The sequence below is a fragment of the Callorhinus ursinus genome, unplaced genomic scaffold (assembly GCF_003265705.2).
Source record: "Callorhinus ursinus isolate GAN/ISIS: 27379988/994484 unplaced genomic scaffold, GSC_fseal_2.0 scaffold34, whole genome shotgun sequence".
NCBI lineage: Eukaryota > Metazoa > Chordata > Mammalia > Carnivora > Otariidae > Callorhinus > Callorhinus ursinus.
This window is the reverse complement of record NW_027397096.1, coordinates 14880862-14896699: the sequence shown is the minus strand read 5'-3', so window position 1 is coordinate 14896699 and position 15838 is coordinate 14880862. Positions and strand designations below refer to the sequence as shown.

The window sequence follows — 15838 nt, the reverse complement described above, 5'->3', positions numbered from 1 at the left end:
GTGTAGGTGGGCTGTGTTTTTGGAGTGCCTGTCAACAGTTGGGACTTGTGCTTGTCAGAGTTCTTGGTTACCTTCTAGACTAGGGGTTTAGTTTCCCTTTGCTTCCCCTCTGCCATGTCTGATTGATTGGAAGTGGCTTGCCTACCAGAGTGCTGCTGATCAGCGGAAGGAGCACGCACTCGATTAGTCATGCCTGTCAAGGCCAGCAGGTGGGGCGGCAGCGGGCTTGCCCTCCATTGCCACCTCTTCAGCCCCCGCCACCAAATGAGACTGTGATGTGTGGCATTTTGAAAAAAAGAAAGAGACATAACCTCTGCCGTTGGGGGAAATTACAGTCCCATCAGGGAGGCAGAATATATGCACAAAGAAGCCTTAATGCCTAAAAGAATTTCGACAATCTCAATTAGCACTATTAGCATAATTTGGTAATAACTGCCCTCTAAGACTGGATCACATTTTGTAGTTTTGACACACGGAGTGGATAGGATAGAAATGGACTTAGATGACAGACAAAGGAGTCAGGACGCTGAGGTAGGCACTTCGTTCCTGAGGCCACGCAGCCGGCAGCCACGGAGTCCAGGGTGCGTGGGGCTGTGGAGCCCCGTGGCCTCTGTCGTGCGTCTTGGGAAAGGTGCCCCAAGCTGGGATTTAAAGTAGGATTGCAGGTCGGCGAGGAGGACGCCGAAGGGGAGGTAGAAGGTCCAGTGAGGGTTTTCACTGCTGGCGCGTGGGCATCCCCACTGGGTGTTCTTCTGGAGCCTTTCTTACATTCTAGACTCTTTGCTGGTTTTATCTGCGTCTTCCTCAAGAGACAGTGTTCTGAATGGCAGTCTAGGGGTTTTTGCCTTACTTCTGAGGTCGCCCCCAGCTCTGGCCTTGGGGAGCTGCTCCAGCATCATTTTCTTCCCCTCCACTTTGTCATGGAGGACCCGCAGAGGCCAGTGACCTCGGCGGTTGGACGGCTTTGAGGGCGCTGGCCTTGTTCGTGAGTAGCTTGAGCAGAAACGACGTGGGGGGACCTCCTCTCTGAAACCCGGGTGGGAAAAGGTGCCTGTGGGGGTCTTGGGTTTCGGGAGCTTGGGGAGAAAAGGTAGCCAGACGTCAGAGCACTTAAAGCTTGTCCCCGAATCCAGGTCTTAGAGAAAAGGGAATGTCTGAGTTGCAAGTTTCCCCTTCTGTGTTTTCTTGTGTTGTTTTGCCTTTTAAGTGCAAAGAAGATGCTGCACAGCAGGAACATCTGTGCTCCTTAGGATTCTGTGGCTGATTTGTTAAATGTAAATGTCCTAATGTAGGTTATGGAGCTGGTGGAGGAGAGGAACAGGGAAGCTGGCTGGGGAAACAGCTCTCTCCACGAGGCTTCGTGTGCTACCTGCGGCTCCTGGGCCCAGCCTTGAGGAAGGGCAAGTGCAAGGCCACTGCTCGCTCTTTGCCCAGCCTTGGCCTTCCGCCGTGGGGTGCGTGGGCCCTGAAGGGACCAGAGGGCGTGGGAGCTACGGCCTTGGTGGCGCCACCTTCTAAGCTTGGTGAGAGGGTGGCCGGTGGTTATGCAGAACCGCGCCTCCTGGCCGGGTGGGCTGAGATCATTCTTCACATGGTCATGAGGAAGGTGTTCCGAAATACCCAAAGCCTGTGCTGTCACTGGAGACTGGGGGTCCCTGTTAGAATTTTTATTATTTAAAAAAATTTATTACTTATTTTAAGTAAGCTCGATGCCCAACGTGGGGACTTGAACTCACGACCCTGAAATCGAGGGTCTCATGCTCTACCGACCGAGCCAGCCGGGCGCCCCTAGGATCTTTAAATGGTTATTCTTTCAGCGCGCACCGGGGAAACTGAGACTGAAGGCGAAGGGACCTTTCCAAGCTCCCACAAGTGGTTTGGCGGCACAGCCAGGACAGGAACTTGAACGCCCAGATTCCCACTGGAAACCGTATTACCTCAGTTCAAGGGGCATTTTCATTTGCATTGGAGAATCAGGAGGCATTGGGTCAGAATGGTGACTCCGGCAATCCACGGGGCCTTCGATTCAACCAGACAGTTTTATCATGAGCTTGCTTTATGACTGGTGTTGGGCACGGTGCATTGGATGCATCTGCCCGATTCCGTCCTCAACAAAACCGAGCCCCGTTGAGTAGGGGTTTTTGATGCCCATTTCTGATGGGGGTAAGTCTCAGCTCCTTCCAGCCACGCTGCTGGTCCTTGGCAGTGCGGGGTCTCCTCCCGGGGCTGCCTTTCGGAGGGACTGGGGCCTTGCTCCTCAAGGCTGGCCTCAGACAGGTTGCGGGTGCAAGTCCTCCAGCTCCTCCCCGCCAGCCCCTCCCTCAGCTCTGTCTTGCTCTCCGCTGCGCTGGAAGGAGAATGCTTTCTTCCTTCAAGTGGTCACCAGGCTGCCGCCTGCCACTCTTCAGGACACTCGCTGCTGAACTGTGTTCCGATCGAAAGAAACACAATTACTCTGAGACTTGAGGGCAATTGTGAACACTTGCAGTCTGCCTTCTTGTTCAATACTTCTTGGAGTGTTTTCTCTGGAGAGGACTGGAAAGCTGTCTTTGGGTGGAGAATGATCTGTATGGCGTTTGGCTCTATTGTGGGGACCGGGATGGTCAGCTTCGTGTCTCTCCAGGGGGAGGGGAGAGAGTTATTTTTATTTAAGCGTTGATATGGGGACCTGAATCCGGGGCCGGGGTGATCTCTCACTTCCTTCAGGTGCAAGCCAATTTGTAGGAAGGTAGCAGAGGGGATCGTTAGGTATGCCGGGGCTGTTTGGAGTGGCCTCAGGGGAGGGCACGGGGCGGAGTGGGGGGCACTGTCAGATATTTCTTGCTGGTTTGCAAGACAGCTGGGGAGGGTCAGGGGTCCCTACTCTTAGAGTCTCATCAAAGAGCTAAGTGACGCCCAAAGGGGATGAATAATTCTTCCAGAATTCTGAGTCCTAAGCTTCCTTTGCTTTCTTCTCGTTGAAATAGGCGATTCGTGTAGAGGGATGCCTCTGGTCCCCAGCTTAAGGTGCAGATAGAAGGAAATACTCAGCAGACTCCCGCTGTCTTTGTAACTAGGCAGGGGCCCTGCGGAGGGTGGCCCGGGCAGGGAACAGGAAGACACATGGGACCTAAAAAGGCTTTGGCAGCTGCCTGAGCCCTGAGGTCATTCCCCGGACATGAAAAAGGGGCATCTAAGTCTCCCCTTAGCCCATTCCCTGCCACGCTGCCCTACTTCCATCCGGGTGCTCTTCCTCCCTCCTGTTCTGCATGCAGCCCGCCTGGACCAAGGTGGGGAGGATGCAAGGACATTCCACTGGTTCCCTTACTCTGGGCTATAATGGGGAGCCATAGATTTGGAGTCTGTGGGCACTCAGTGAACCCTGAGTATCCCTGAACCCTCTGAGCGTGGCTTGGCCCTGTACAGGCTGGGAAGAGTGACCATGAAGGAGCCTCTTATTTCAGCTTCTGAGAAAGCCGTGTTCTTGTTGAGCTCACTCCTGTGGCTTCCAGGCCTAATCTGTCTGTTATTACTGTGCACCACCAAGCAGATAGCAATGGTAATTATAAACACTTTGAGAGCCGCCATTCGCCTCGCTTGGCAAGGTGACTCAGAACATTAGATCAGAATTAGGGAAGGAGAAAAAGCGATCCAAGGAAGCCCCCCACCCCACCCTCCTGTGACGTCCCAGCTCTCTAGTGCTCCGTCCACAATATCAGTTATGGAAACAGAGCCAGCTTCTCTGGAGACACGGAGCTCTGTCATAGCAGAATTCATTCTGTGCTTTCTCCTGGATGAGGCCTGCAGATTTCCCCGCGGGCGGGTGGGGGGGGGGTGCTTTGTCTTCTGGCTTGTGCCTGCTCCCCTGGGGAGCCCTCAAATTTGTGCTAAAGGAGCACACGGGGAGAGGAGGTGAGCTGGAGAGGGAGATGTGGTCATAGGAGGAAGGGCCGTGCTGTTTGTTGGCTGTTCTTTTGGAAGAGCCTCCAAAGACATTCTTTTGTGTTGGGCTGGGAAGCTTTGCTGTAGTTTTAAATTTTAAGTTCCATGAGGGTAGGTCAGGCTTGGTCTTGTTTGCAGCTGTACCTACAGAGCCTAGGCCAGAGCTCGGGGCATATTTGTGAGAGCAGAATTCAGGAATGGATCCAGCCTGCTGTGGCCACAAAGCAGGTTGCTGATGCCAGCTCCTCCAGCCCCAAGGGCAGGAGGCAGACGGACCTCGTCTCTTCTCTTTGGGTGTCCTCTGCACTTTCTGCTCAGGTTTTGGCCTGCAGAGTCCGATTAGAAGAACTTGAATGGAAAAAATTTATTCCTGTTTCAGGAAAGGGCAAGAAAAATATTTGTTCCCATCATCAAAGGGGAAATTTAAGTCAATGACAATGGAAACTATTTCTGGCCATTCACAGACTAGGAGGAGGGGGGAGTGGGTTGACTCAAACAGGGCGGAAGAATTCAGGCACTGTACATTTTAGGGGTGAAATAACAGCATAGAAATAAAAACTCCCTGAGGAAACGTAAACCAGCCCTTAATCAAACATAAACAGCCAGCCCTGTGCAACTCACTGGCATCAGTGGTAGGTGGGGTTTTGAGCTTGGTTATGAGACTGAGGTGTCACCCAGGAGAGCCCCGGGTACCTGAGAAGTCCTGGGTTTTCTTCCTTCTCCTGCAAGGGAGCTGTTGATAACAGCTTCTCAGAGCGCGCAGAAGCGTATCCGCTCTTTCGTACCCCCGCACTGTTTTCAAGCTGGAAAACCCGGTTGTGAAGGTCGTAGGTCTCTGGATTAGTTGGACACTTGGAGGGTTTCCAGGTGACAGTGTGAGGGGCGCATGGCAGGGAGCAGAGCCCACTTGGGAGTTGTGTGTCATGTCGGGTAAAGACAGGTTGAGAAGGAAGCCATTGATTAGAATAATCTGGAGGCTGGGGGTGGGGGGGTAGGTGAAGCAAGATGAACCATGCATTGGTAACGATTGATACTGGGTGGTGATTGGTAACGATTGATACTGGGTGGTGAGTACAGGGGGCTTATCGTATTCATCTCTTTACTTTTGTGAACGTTTGCAAGTGTCCATAATAAAAGGTCATAAAACAAAAGCAGCTGACCCCAAGAATTCCCCACCACCAGCCCCCTACCCTGCTCCAGAAATCACCCCCTCGTGTCAAGTGTTAAGTCTCTTTCCTCATCTCTTCGACACAGACCGACTCTTCAAAGGCGCAGGTCCCAAATCCTGTAGGGAAGTAGGAAAGAAAAAAAAAAACGTGAGACAAACTTTATCAGGGTTTTGACCGAGAGCATCGCTTTGTCCCGTTGGGCTTTTGGGAGATCCACGCTTTCGGAGAAGTACTTTGGGTTTTCCCTGCCCCCGGGGTTGATGGAGCTTGGTAAACGTCCAGGGAGGGAGATGGGGAGGCCAGCTGGACACTGGGTGGATGCTGCCAAAGCTCCAAGTTCCCAGTTCCAGAGGAGGCCTTCGCTGTTTCCCCAGCAGCCCGTTGGGGAGCGTGCGCTTGCTCTCACGGGCACCCCTTCCCTGGCAGTGCTGGGGCTCGGGCCCCCAGAGGGGCCACCGTGGCTGTGTGGAGGGCGCTTGTCCAAGCCAGCGCCTTGTGGCCTCAACGGGAGGGACTCTTCCCAGTTGCCAGGGTGGGGAGGGCAAGAGAGAGATGGGAGCCCGCAAACCACCGGCCCCTGCAGGGGTCAGGAGAGGCCTCCAGGTGGACCGCGTGCTGGCTATGGGCTGCACCAGCGCTGCTAATGTGAAACGCTCTCTAGGCTTCGCCTTCGTGCGTGCGCGCGCGTGCTCATCAATTACTCATCGCCCCCGTTTGTTCCTGCTCTACAAGGAGCATTCTTCCCACAGGTTCTCCTGAGATGGTTTTCTTCTTGGGGATGGCCCAGTTTCTCAGGGGATTTTTTTTAGGACGCTAAAAGGAGAAACGGGTGGTCCCTGTTCTAAAGGATCTGGAGGTCTTGTGTGTGGAGCCCCAAGCCTGGGGTAGGGGTGGCAGGTGGGGCTTTTGAGTCACTAAGTGGTTCCTCCGAGTGTTCCTTGGCCTGCTCCATCACATCCTCTCCGTTCTCTGATGGTTGGACCCTTCTTTTCAGCCCTCGGCTTTTCAGTACCTGGAGGAATTGGCAGGTAAGTTGAGGGGTGGGAGGGAAAACTGGTGCTGCCGTCTCCCAAATGGCCGCTCGGAGCTCTCCCATTACCCTGAAATAGCTCCTCTTCCTCCCTGGCTTCAGGCTAGTGTTCTGTTTTAGTTAGTTTTGCTTTTCATCGGGGGAGGGTAGTGACCACGTCCGAGTGGATGGCTGTAGGTCATCCTCACGGTCAGTCGAGGCCTGCTCCATCCCGACCTGGACCTTCACCTCTAGTATCTCCTGGTCGCCCTGCTTGGCAAATGTAGTGTCAGCCCTGTGGCTCAGAAGGACGGGTGGCAGATGCTGCACCCACCTCTGTGACCCACTGCTGGATCTTCTCAGACTTCTGAGCTGCAGGTGCCGGGACCGACTGAGGTCACGTGCACCTGACCAGTGTACTTTGCTAACCAGCTGTAACCGGGAGGGGAAAGGGAGTAAGGATTCGGGCTGCTGCAGCTCAGATCTGGTGCTGTTAAAATTGTCCCTTTGTCACTTGGTACATCAGAACGTAGCCTCTGAAAAGAGGGACTCGGTGGGACCTTGCCTGGGACAAGTATGGGCTGTCTGACACTACCCTCCTTAGCACAGTTGGAGGTGAGTGTATGCACCTCGCAGGGGCTGTCCCTTTCCTTCACCCCCTGCGTGGCCTGCGTTGGCATCATTGTCTCTTCCCTGACCACTGGCATGGCCTCCTGGCCAGGCATCTCCTCCCTCTCTCCCTCTTCCTGTCTGTTTACTGGGCGGCCACCCAGGGGGATTTCACAGAAATGCAAATCTGATCCTGTTCTCCCTGCTTCAGATTCCGAAACTGCCTTCCGGGTGGCCCGTGGGCACCGATGGGAGGTCTTCAGGGCTCCCGGGCCATTCAGGATCTGACTCTGTCCCCATTTTCAGTTTCTCCTCTTGCCCCTGCTGCACACACATCTGAGGTTGGGCCCTTCGACCTGTTGCCGGTTCTGAACATTCTCTGCTGGCTCTGACCTCCCCGCTTTGGCATCCCCTGGCTCCTTGGCCCCACCTAGTTCACTGGGGCTCCTATTTCCCACTCAAGTTTCATCTTAAATGGTGCCTTTTTGGTGAAGCCTTTTCTGTCACCCCCATTTGGTGGTTTGCCTTTGCTTTATTTGAAGACCTCCCAATACCTTGTTACTGTATGGCCCTTAATCTGCAATTCTGATATCCAGAAAGCTCTGAAAACCAGAACTTCTTTGGCAACTCATTTAGCTGTAAAATCTGACTTGAACTGTCTTGTGACTCTTTGTAGTGTCCTCGATCTCGGCTTAATGTGTCTATACAAGTGTTTTGCTGAAGAAATCCCAAAGTGTTTGATCACAAGTGCTGTTCCAGGCCCTGGAGGTGGGGCGGGGGAAGAAGAGAGGGGTGCTGGGTGCTATGTAATCCATGATATATATGGCACGTGCACCTGTTACCTGTCTGAACAGAAACGTCTCAACCCGAACCTTTCTGGCCCAAGAGCTTTGGATAAGGTAGCATGGACCTGTATTTACTGGTTCACGTTGGCTTTTTCCCACTAGACACTAAAGGTCTTGGACTGTGTCCTGTTCAACATTTTTGTGTTCCCTTAGAGTCTTCAAGAGTAACTGGCACTGTTAGAATAAATACACAGTGAGAGTCCATTGGATGAATGGATAATAACAGCTAGCATTTATTAACATTTATTAAGGGCTCATTGTGTGCCAGACTTCGTGCTAAATGCCTGCTTATTTCTGCTCATTTGATCTTCACAACGGTCTGATGAGAAGGTACTTATTTTATCCCTGTTTTATAGATGGGGATATTGAGGCATCTGCTGCTTAGGTAGTTTGCCCAGGATCGCATGGCCAGGAAGTGGAGGGGTGGGATTTAAATTCAGGCAGCCGAATTTTTAACCACTGGGCTCCTCTGCCTCCATGGAGGCTTGGGGTGTTGTGCTTAGCAGTTCAGGCGAAGTTGTGGGAGAACGTGGAAGCATTTGGAAGGACTCTCTGCCTTGTCTTAACTGCAGTGGTTTGAGGTTTCTTGTTGTCACAGAGTTGGAATTGTGTGCTTCATCCCTGGGGCATCTTTGATAGGGTAATAAAGTGATTGGATGTGGGAATTAAAAAAGAAAAAATCTCAGTGGTCATTGAGTGTTTTCCTGAGTATGAAATGGACCTCAGCACTCACAGAAACAGATCATCTAGAGTAACAACTATCTTTGCGATCATCTTGTCCAGTATCTAGAAAGATGACAAACCTGAGACCCGGAGAGGTAGGGTGACTTGCCTGAGGTTGCACAGCCACTGTGCCCTGCAGGGACCCAACTCTGATACCCCGCTCAGTGGGTGGGTGCCTTTTCTCTTGCCCCAGGGCAGTCCCTGGGGAGGAGGGCTGGGATGTGTGGTTTTCAGCCCTGACTGTGGAAATGCTACTATGATTGGTTAGTTTGTCGTCTGACCACCTGACTCGTGCATAGGTATCAGAGTTTGAGAACAGAAGTGTTCCACACTCAACACCGCCTTTTCTGCAGCATCAAGGAGGAGTGTGGGGTGTGTGTGTGTGTTTGGGGGAGGATCTATTCTCTGAGCTTTAGTGCAGACAAAACTGAGGATTGATTGTGTCTGTTTCAACAGTTATAGTAGGAGCTGCTTTTATAATCATGTCACAAAACCCGAGCTTCTCCGAGATGCCCTTGAGGTCACTGGCTGATTGGGTTGTGCTGGGAGGGCCCTGGTTTGTGAGTAGAGCCAGCTAAGGGGGACCTGTAGCACAGGCTCCTCATTCTGCTCAGGACCAGAAATTTGCCCTTGACTGCAAATAGATAGTTCTTTCAGTCTCCACGGGGAGAGCCAAACTGCCTTTTCCGGGAATGGGTGAGAACTTGCCTCCCCCCCCCCCCTTAGAATTCAGTATGCAGAGGCTTTGCTGTTCGTGGGGGTAGGGGGAGGTTTTTTTTTCTCATTTTCCTTATTAATATATTTTTTTTCAAAGATTTTACTTTTAAGTAATCTCTACACCCAGTGTGGGGCTCAAACTAACAACCCTGAGATCAAGAGTCACATGCTGCACCGACTGAGCCAGCCAGGCGCCCCATCTTTATTAATATTTTTTACTGCCCGTTGTCCTCAGCAAAGTTCACGTTCTAAAAAATACACTGGGCTCAAAAGTAACATATCATAAAAAGATTTTTGATAAAATCTCCCAAAATACCAGTATCAGCTCTTACCTGTCTCTGTAGTCCATGCATCTGGCTAGCTGTTGTCTATATTTCTCTCCTTCTAGGCACTCCAATGTAACTATAGATGCAACTTTGTATGTATTCCTCTCTTTAAAAATTAAAAAAAATTAAGACTTAATTTTTAAATTTTATTTTTTAAAGATTTTATTTATTTGAGAGAGAGAAACAGAGGCGGAGCATGAGCAATGAGGGGAGCATTAAAGGGAGAGGGAGAAGCAGGCTCCGCTCGGAGCGGGGAGCCTGACACGGGACCCTATCCCAGAACCCTGGGATCATGACCTAAGTTGAAGGCAGACACTTAACCGACCGAGCCACCCAGATGCCCCAAGACTTAATTTTTTAGAGTGGTATTAGGTTTATAATAAAATTGAGAGGAAGATTCAGAGATTTCCCATCTATTCCCCCATCCCCACACCTGCATAGATTCCCCCATCATCCATGCCCCCACCAGAGTGGGACGTTTGTTACAATTGACAAACTGGCACTGACACATCGCAATCACCCAACGTGTGTAGGTCACCTTAGGGTTCACTCTCGGTGGTGTACATTCTTTGGGTTTGGACAAATGTAAAATGGCATATGTCGCCATCATTAAAATATCATACAGTGTTTTCACTCTATAAAAATTCATCCCCACACCCTCCCTGGCGACTGCTAATCTTTTTATCGTCTCGCTAGTTTTACCTTTTCCAACATGTCATCTAGTTGGAATCATGCAGCAGATAGCTGTTCTCACACTGGCTTCTTTGGCCTCGTGAATGTGCATCTATTTCTCTTTAAAAAATTAGATCACATTATACACGGTTTCTAACTTGCTCTGCCTGCCATGTTCACTCTGCGTACACACCTCACCGTGGACGTTTTCAGTGGCTGCAGAACGCTCCATTGTATGGATATAACCTTTAATCCTCTGTGGTTGGACAGCTGGGTGGCTCAGCTTTGCCTGGATAAACAGTGTGACAGGGAAGCCCCTTGATAGCCTCCCCCAACCCCCCCCCCCTTTTAAAAACCCACTTGTTTGATTATTGCCTGAGGAGACATTCCTCTAGGTGGAATTGCTGGGTCCAAGTTTGTGTGTTTGGGGTGGGGGGGAGTGAGGGCTTTTGATATATTCTGCCAAATTACGTGAGTGCATTTTGGTTATCTTGCTGGTGGTTCTTCACTCATTTGGCTTCGGGGCCCTGTGCTAGGAATCTAAGCTCATTTCAAGATTTGTGGATGATAAGAGAGGAGACCTGTCATGGGCAGGAGGGGAGGGGGGACAGCAACGAGTGTGTGCCCAGAAATTGTGCTGTGGGAGGTACCCCCGGGGAATGAGATACCTGGCGGATGCTGGGAACGCGAGTTACCTCACCTGCAGAGGAAGACGACTCCAGGGGCTTATTTGAATTTTTTCCTGCAAAACAGCTCTACATTTTGTAGAAATGGGATTACTAAAGAGGTTTTCAGCACCTCCAACTACATTTGGAAAAAGCTGTGTTTCCTTTGGCTTGGTTGTAAAAGACAAGTAAATAAATTTTTTTTTTAAAGGTAAATGGTAATATTTTGCATTCCCAAGAGCATGTTCTGTCCTTTAACCTCAGAGTGTTCAACAGTAAATTATTTGATTCCTTCTAATGATGCCCCTATGTGGGAGGCATGTATAAACTTCCATTAGGGGCGGACAACATGGTGAACCCAAGCTCCAAAATTTGTCAGTTCTCACCCAGTGTGGGTGGGCCAGAAACACATGGTGGGGTTTTACTGGGGAGTAAGTCTGGGTGTTTGGGGAGGGGGTCACTGAAGGTGTAAAGAGGTTTCTCAAAGATGTATTTACATGAGTTAGTGAAAAAGGGTTTGTGCTGCTTCCCTCTCTCCTGCCTGGCTTCTCCGTGTTTGAGTCCCTTTCGGGGAGCCGACGATGTGCACAGTGAGTTCGGCTCAGCCAGCAGGCTGCTGAAAGCATAATCGAATCAGAGCCTTCGCTTTCTGAGTTATGTAATTTTGCAGAACGGACACAGAGGCTCCTGGGAAAAGCTGCCTGTCCTCCTGTTAATTTTAAGGTCCATTTATAAAATCAGAAGCTGTGTTGAGCAGAGGAATATGAAATGGAACTTGCCTATTAATTTTTTTTTTTTTTTTTTTTTTTTTTTGCCAGATAGCCTTGTTTAACCTTCCTGCGTCTCAGAGGTTGGTGGCCTTTGCCTATGGCGCCTTCATGGAAAAAGTTCTAAAAATAGCTCCTGTTTGTTGTTGAATAATGACTTGGGAGGGTGGATGGTAGAGTTTCCAACTTCTTTCAGTCAGCAAACTGGACAGAAGGTGTGCAGTGCAGAGGAAAGCTATGGGCTTACGTGTTCCGCGCTGCCGTGGTTTCCTGTGACTGGGTTCTGGGTTGGGGGCATGTTGCCTACAGCGTGTCTGTGCCTCTTGATTGCCCTCTGCGCCCCACTTGTGCTCCAAAAAGCCTCAATTCATTTCTGCCTTCTAAACAGGTGAAGGACACCTGCATGATTCAGAGCCTGGTAAGACTTTTGTCTCAGGTGTTCCTCATCCCCAGGCCCTAGGAGTCCTTGGTCTCTATCCTAATAGAGCGTTGAAGACGAGGGGGAGTTTCAAACACACTTGGGGTTCATGTTTCAAAGCAGCATCATAATGTGCTAGAAGGAGCCCAGGCTGGAGGTGGGGACCCTGGAGTTCGAGTTTCTAGTGCACGTGACCTGGAATAAGACTTTGATGTCTTTTCTTGGTGAAATGGAGGCTTGGATCACATTCGGTTCCTAACTCAAAAGAGGTTCTGTGTCTTTGTGTCTCAAAGCACTTGAAACCAAATAATGAGACTTCTGGAAGTACTGACCCAGGACACACTGTCCAGTCTGCCCATCTCTGTCTCCAAGGAGTTTCTTGAAGAACTCTGAACCAAATGCAGACACTTTGTTTCTTCAGTCCTCTGAGCCGGCAAATGGGCAGGGCTGAGGGGGTAGGAACTTGAGTTTCCAGTTGCTTCTTCAGTGGCAGAGTTGAGATGTCACGGAAGGGAGTATGTGGCATGAGTAGACTGTCACTTACCGTGGGTAAGCCACGTTGGGGCTGATCATTCAGATGGCTGTGGCTTTCCTTCTGCCACCGCTAATCGAGACCTGAAAACCCAGGGAGATGCATCTGTGCTGTAGGGATGTGGGCGTGGATGCCCTAGTGATTCCTGAAGCCCCATTTCACGGGGCTGCCTGGTGTGTAAACTTACTTTCTATTCACTTACCTCACTGTCCTGTGTTCCCCTGTCTTAGAGCAGTGAAGGCACATCAGTCACTCCCAATGATCTGCTTATTTATAAAGTTTTTTGTAATTCTTTCGATTTTGTAACTTTACGCCACTCTAGCATCTACGGTGATGTTGTCTCCCCAGAAAGCTACATCCTCCCACTCTGACCCCAGTTGTTTATAGAATTGCCTTCTCCTGATTTGCTTTTTAGTGTTACAACCTTGTTTTTAAAATCCTACCAAGGAAAATGTCAGCGAGGACATTTGTCTACCACCTCATTGTATCCTTTTCATATTACTCAGTGAGAAATTCTGTGGAAATTTAGTAATAAGAAAGTTTGGTTCTCTTAAAGAAACTGATCAGCTTTTCTCCTTTTGATGAAAACAGTTCTATAACTGATCATGTTGCCCTTTTTACCTGGGCTGCCAGGAAGCTTAGCACCAGATGTGAACAGTCATCAGCCTAATTATTGGTGTATGAATAACATACCTTGCCATGTGCATGATTGTTTTAAATTTTAATTTTGTTGTTTTATGTCTCTTTTTGTTAGTCATCTCAGAGCCCTTGTGCAAAGAATGGGGGTAAAAAATACTTCAAACACACACACACACACACACACAAATAAAAAGGAGGTTGCAAAGATTTCATGCTGCTGGAAAAATGCAAAAACTTTCTGAGAGAGACCGAGGTGAATTCTGATCAGTGTAATACTTAAGAGCATGGATTTAGGAGTCAGACAGTGAAGTCTCAAATCCTGGCTCTGTCACTTTATTGGCTGTGTGACCCTGGGCAAATTATTTAACTTCTCTATTCCCCAGTTTTCTCGTCTGCAAAATAGGGATGATAATATTTCCTCCTCAGAGGATCGCAGGGAGGATTAATGAATTAGGTAAACCTAAGACCCTAAAGAATTGTGCCTTTAGCACATATGGACAGCCTAAACGTTTCACCTATTACTAGCAAATTACTACTCTCTGGCATTTTTTTTTTTTAAAGATTTTATTTATTTGACAGATCGCCTGTGCCAGCACGAGTGGGGAGAGGGGCAGAGGCAGAGGGAGAAGCAGGCTCCCCGCTGAGCAGGCACCCGATGTGGGGCTCTATCTGAGGACCCTGGGACCTTGAAGGCAGCCGCTTAACCGACTGAGCCGCCCGGGCGGCCCTCTCTGGCATTAGTTTTTCCATTTCCTTGGAAATTTCACAATAACATTTGATCCTTTTTCCCCTTGTCCTCCAGCTCTGATTTTTCTTAGACTAAGTCTTGCTCTGCCAAGCCCATTTTATTCTGGTGTAATTAGCCAGGGTGTGGTTGTACCTTAAAAACAATTTTTTTTTTTTAGTAAGGAAAAAAAAAAAGATTTGTCTTTTAGGCTTGACGTACTTCTCCAGAAGATTAAGAAAATGATAAAGTACTTCCCCTTGTTTTCAGCTACCACGTGGCTGGCCCGGCCCCCATTTATCTGTTTGGCTTGGCAGTGGGGGCGTCACCCTCACTGGCCACTTGACCTTGGAAGGTGACTTCACTCCTCTCTGTACCTCACTTTTCCTCATGGTACCGTGGAGATCCGTTCACCCCCCGTTCCCTCCCGGGAAGCCAGGCCTATCCTCCCTCACCCCTCCACATACTCCGTGGCCACACAGTAGAGATTTGCAGAACACATGGGTGGATGGAGATTTAAGCCTCTGCTCTGCTGCCTCTTGAGTTTCTTCTGAGTTTGAAATAAGATAACCAAAGTTGAGAGTGGGTTTAGAAAGTCAGAGGTACCCTCGAATGAAAGCGTTTTTTGATTCCTGTTTCTTCCCTGCTCTTTGACAGTGGCAAAATGCTGATAAAATCTGAGAGTGGGATGAAATGAAACAGCCCATCAGGGTCCCCTGCCATCTGGGTAGGTGGTGATTAAAAATGGCAAGCCTCACAGCTTCCCCAGGAGGGCTGTCTGGGCGGCCACCGAAGGTGAGTGTGCACAGGGCCTCAGCTTTCGGGGCTGCCTGAGGACTGGTAGGGTGGCTGGGGAGCACCTTTGAAGGCAGCACTCTCCAAGATCTCATTAAAATGTTTCCTCCAATGGATTGAGCTGGAGCAAAAGGACTTGGGAAGAGAAACAAGCTAAGGCTGGTAGGAGACACCGAACTATGAATTTAGCGACAATTAAAGCAGAAAGACTTGAGCATGTGCATTTTTTTTTTCTTTTAAGCAGTGCCCTGTAGGTATCCACCTTTGTTCTTGGTGGTGAATTTAACATAAGCATAGCCTTTGTCGAGTAGCCTGGCTGCCAGGTTGCATGTTTATTTTCATGCTTGTTCTTCGGCGTTGCACGGGAATCCATCAGTGACGTATTTTGGGGGCATTGATGTCCTCCTGAACCCCCCCAGCTCACCCCTGACCCCGTCCTTGAGAAATTAGCAAGCATCAATCGTAGATTTTCTCCGGAAGTGGAGAATGTAATAACTGGTTGGTGTGGTTCTAGCAGAGGTGGGACATGCTAGAACTAAGACCTGGCCCTGCCTTGCAGTCCTCAAGAGACTCTGAAAGAAGTGAGCTGGTCCACCGCCCTGTCGTTAGAATAGCCACCTCCTAAACTGGATGAGAGCATCTAATCTTTGCTGAAAGACCCCAGAAAATGATGAGACAGCCTGTTGTCCATTGGGGTTTTTATTAAGCGTTTCACTGTGAGAGAGCTCTTGTTGAATTCTGCCCAGAGCCCTAAGATGTGTTTTCCATCCGTCCTTCCCTTATTATCCAGCTTGAAGATGGAAAACAGTCATGTTTGAGAGGCAAATATATGTTTAATGAATGAATGAATGAATGAGGTATGTCAGGGTTGGCGCAGTATAGCCCGAGGGTCACGTGTGGCCCACTACTTGTTTTCATAAATAAAGTTTTATTGGAACTCGTCCACACTCATTTGTTTACGTATCATCTGCCCCTGATTTCGTGCTACAGCAGCAGAGTTGGGTAGTTGCAACGGAGGTTGTAAGGGATGTACTGTCTGGCTCTTTATGAAAAGGTTTGCTGACTCTTGGCGTAAATAAGGAGCACCTTCTCTGTGCCAGGAGCTGTTTCAGGCACTGGTGATGCTGCAGTGAACTTCACAGTGTCTTGACAATGAAACATGAAGAGAAATGAATATAATATGTCAATTATGAAAAAAACAGAGCAGAGTAAGGGCATAGAGACTGAGAGGGGGAGGAAAGTGTTGATTTAGGTAGGATCGTCAGGCAGGACCTTTACTGGGAGATGTCGTTTGTGTGGAAACCCTT

The 15838-nt window shown here is 49.5% G+C and overlaps 1 protein-coding gene and 1 non-coding gene across 7 annotated transcripts in view; one reads left to right on the top strand and one right to left on the bottom strand.

Annotated features, from left to right (window-relative positions):
- Window positions 1-15838, top strand: part of MSI2 (musashi RNA binding protein 2) — a 389166-nt gene that overhangs the window by 52822 nt on the left and 320506 nt on the right. The window lies entirely within an intron of this gene.
- TRNAE-CUC (transfer RNA glutamic acid (anticodon CUC)) lies at window positions 1711-1784 on the bottom strand. The gene has a single exon. It is a non-coding gene; the product is annotated as a tRNA-Glu (tRNA).